The following is a 4,123-nucleotide window of genomic DNA, read 5'->3' on the forward strand; positions in this document are numbered from 1 at the left end:
CAGCGCAAGTGAGCACTCCACAATTCTGGCTATATATGTTTGCATTATTTACCAAAAAGGAAAAAAAACAAAACTGAATAAACTGTTTTTATTGCACTTTTAGTTAGAAACAATAAATTCAACTGGTGCTAAAACAGCCAGGTTTTGCCAAACAGGCCTCATTATGTTGACTTGACTTGCTTAGCTGCAAAGGCTATCTACTGACTAATGGGGTCAGTGCTCCAAGCTTTATCCAGGCTGCTGCCTTACAGCCTCAGTAGAAGTGTGACAAATGAGCCAAGTCGAACTGGTTGTGCTTACAAACATTTGCACAAATTTACTTGTTGTTTTTATTTTATTTTTTGCAGTTGTTGTGTGCCGGACATGTGACCCCTAAGTTCAGGCATAAGGAACAAAAATTATTTGTAGCAAAAATCCAAATTCCATTAATTTTGCTTTAATGTTTGCATGTTCTGCGCTTTACACCAGACCTTTATCATCTATGGTTCATACATGGTAGAAGAGTGTTTTCATTGTAATACTGGAAATCCTTTAGCATCTCTTTTGCGTGTGCGCTTGCTTTAGTGGCAAGGATAAGAGAGAGAGCAGTCTCTTTCATGTTCAGTGTTCTGCCTCTTTATGTGTGTGTGTGTGTGTGTGTGTGTGTGTGTGTGACAGTCATTCTACTGTCCTGTACATTAAGCTAAGTGCTCCCTACCGCTCCTGTAGAAGTAAATGGAGTCTCATGGCTTGGGGGTGGGGGGGTGTTTTACAACAGAAACAACCAGAGCAAATAATGGCACAGTCCTAATCACCAAGTCACTACTTCCTGGTTCAAATTCAGGTAAAAAAAAAAAGAAAAAAAGAACAAACTGCACTTTTCTTACTATCCATGCATTTGCAAGCTTTTGTATTTCCCGTTTACACAGTATTTCTTTATTATCCTGTGGTGTTTGAAGTGAAAATGATGCACGAGTAATATCACTCTCCTATCTTTGGTGTGTTTGCACCAGAAATAGCCCGACCAGATACACAATCATTTTTGCAGTGGACAGTGCAGCAGAATCTCTAACTGTGTTGGTGTAGCTTCAAGCCTTTGGTGATGTAAATACTGTAGAGCTGTATGTCCTGGTGCTTGCATCAGTTGGCTATTCCCCTCATTTCCCTCCCTCTATTCTCTCAGGGAATCAGTCTTCGGTTTCAAAGGCATTAGGATCGGAAGTACCGGGTTTAAAGGGAGTCACTGTTTCACACTTCAGCTAAAGAGTCAGCTCATCTATTGAGAATGCTTTAATGTATGAAATAGTAGTAAAAAGAAGATAGACTGTAGAATCTCTGTTATGTGATATTCAGTAGTTTTACTCTTCAAAGCCTGGAGCCAAAAACATGTTTTGGCTTAAGTTGAGAGAACAATATATATAAAAGTTAATATTGGCCTTATGAATTGTTAATAGCGATAAAGTAGGCAATCAGTTTCAGTAATGGAAAAGTTGGCGATGTTTCTCAAATGAGTAAAACTTTTCTCAAATTGTTCAACATTTTTTCTGCAGTCCCAGGAGATAGAGGAAAATTACACTGTCATTCACATTTCACAGCTAATTTTGTGATTACAGATTTTGGAGGTACGGGAGGGGAGGGTTGATCTGTGATGCAGATGCTCAGCTGGAGTCTGCAGCTCCAAGGAGGAGCTGTGTGGAAATAGGTGGCGTTTGGTGAGAGCAAATGTTTTATGCACTCTGAGTGGTTGCTAAGGGAGACTAAAGGATTCCTCAAACATCCACGAAAGAATCAAAGCAGCACTGCATATTTTGATGAGGGAATAACTTTATAATGTGATATGTAGCTGAAAAAAAAACTTTATTATGTACTTTATATTATTGCTCTTATTTCAAATGCTTTATCTGTTCAGTGTTTTTTTTTCTAGACACATTTATGATTTTTTTAGACAAGTAGAAAAGCAAAAAAAAAAGAAAAATAAACTAAATATTTTTCTCTACAGAGCAAATCTAGTGAATGTTTATGGTGTTGAGAGTATTGTGTTTTTCTTCCCCTCTCCAGATAAGCCACTGCTCTCTGTTCCATTTTATTATTCAGAAGATAATCTACAATTAGGGGAAAGGCTTGAAAGGTGTTTCATAAAACATGCTCCTTTAAGAATGATGCACAGGTTCATATTTAACTGTGCACCTGGATTCTGAGAGAAGCGGTGACAGTAATGAATAATACATAACAGAAGCTTTTAATTGAGACCCAAAACTGAACCACACAGCTGCTAAAATGCTCAGGTGTTGATCTGTTTGCACTACAGACGGTGGCAGAAATAAATATACATGCAACAGCTACAGAGATGCTTCTAAGGTGCAACGTGAACTTCCAAATAGTGTCTAGCATGAACAACTAAGGCTGATCCAGAAAAATCACACAAGAGAGGCAAAAAGCAGAAAATATACGCGATGGAAAGAATTGTGCAGAATTTGCAAAAATAACCCTCTACATATAGTGAGGTCAGCTTATTTGCTCAAAATATTAATTTAAAAAACTTTGATCTGCAGCTGATAAACAACAGAGCTCAGCTATGTCCTATCAATTCTGAGCAGCTTCTCAGGCTCATTGGAAAAAAAAATAAAACTAAAAATTTCGACATTGCATGCCACTGCCGCTACCATGCTTCACTAGGGATGTCTTTGAGACTTGCAACAAAACGTACATTGCGCCTTTGCTCCTATTAGCCCCAAACATATTGAGCTGGAGTTCAATATGTTAGAGAGGCAGCAGCAGCAGCAGCAGCGGCAGCGGCTCTTCCCGACTTCCAAAATGACACATTTCCTTCTCTGTTTAGCATTCATGCGTTGCAGCTTTTCACGTCAGTCTCCTAACGAGATTGTTCCATCAGACGGAATTACCCGCATCACTCAATGAAATACAATTATTGATTACACTGCCCCCTCTCTCTGGCTCTCCTACAACCACACTCTCTCATCTCCCGAAGTGCTGCATGCAGTCAGACAGGACTGCATCAGAGGGGGGAGAGAGACAAAAAAAAAAAAAAAAAAAAAAAAAAAAGAAAAAAAAAAAACCCTGTCGTGCGCTGGCAGTTTCCTCCGATCCTGCTCCTCATCGGGGGAGGGGGGCAAAAACAAAAATCCCAGAAAGAGCTTCACTATTTACCATGAAGGGATAACGGAGTTTGCTGCAATGTGTTACTTTCAGCTCAGTCCACTCTTCACGCCATAAAGACGGTAAGAAAAATACTTTTTGTTTTAAAGCTGCTGAACGTGATGACTAAAGAAGAGCATGAGTTGGTGGTTTTCCTTGCGATCCTGTTTGCACTTTTCCAGCTTCATTTTCAAACATAGTGGATGTTGGGATAAGTTTTTTTTTTCATCGTAATTTATTAGAAGTTGGTTTGTTTCCTGTCGTTAATCTCCGGTCAAGCGAAGACTTCTGCAAAGAAATAATAATAATAATTAAAAGAAAACTGACAAAATGATCAAGTATATAAAATATGCGTTGTAGAATCCAGTATATTTTTGTATATGCCTAGTTGCAAACACTTTTTTTTTTAATCTTATCTCGCTCTAAATGTCCAGGTTATGTAGTTTGTGATATCAGACACCGCTGTACTGTAAGTCTTATTCGTGGAGCGGAGCTGGCTGCGGATCGTTCATGCTTTTGTGCCGTGAAGCCACCTGCCCTGAGGCGGTTAAAGCACTCTGCACTGCCGCCAAAAAGAGGAGAGAGGATGTGAGAGGAGGCAACTGAGTCATCCCTGAACTGCACCTCAAGAAGCAGCGAGCGATTGACAGGCGCACAGCCGTTGAACTGGAAATCTGTGGCAAAGTGCTTTGTTTGCATCGCTATGGCTGCCCTGCTGGGTTACCACTGATGAGAGCGCTCGAAGAAAAAGAAAAGAAAAGAAAAAAAAAAAAAACTTTGGGTAAAGTGACTGCAAGCTGCTGAATGCATTATTTATTCCTACTTAAAATTCATTCAAGTTTTTTCTGTAAACAGGAGTTACTCTGTGGTGGTTTCATAATGGACATGGTGTCCACGTCCCTTATGAAGGGCAAAAGGAAGCAAAAAAAAAAAAAAAAAAAAAAAAAAAGGTTTTTGTTTGTTGTTTTTTTTTTCCCTAAACTTAAGG

At 39.2% G+C, this 4,123-nt stretch overlaps 1 protein-coding gene across 1 annotated transcript in view; it reads left to right on the forward strand.

Moving 5' to 3' along the window:
- The first annotated feature begins 2,759 nt into the window (after positions 1 to 2,759).
- Positions 2,760 to 4,123, forward strand: part of sv2ca (synaptic vesicle glycoprotein 2Ca) — a 35,211-nt gene continuing 33,847 nt past the window's right edge. Inside the window, exon 1 of the mRNA XM_015042182.1 lies at positions 2,760 to 3,218. The gene's annotated coding sequence lies outside the window, so the exon portion shown is untranslated. The remainder of the gene's footprint in view (positions 3,219 to 4,123) is intronic.

Source organism: Poecilia latipinna, unplaced genomic scaffold, assembly GCF_001443285.1.
Source record: "Poecilia latipinna isolate Pla-1442-1.1 unplaced genomic scaffold, P_latipinna-1.0 Scaffold580, whole genome shotgun sequence".
Lineage (NCBI taxonomy): Eukaryota > Metazoa > Chordata > Actinopteri > Cyprinodontiformes > Poeciliidae > Poecilia > Poecilia latipinna.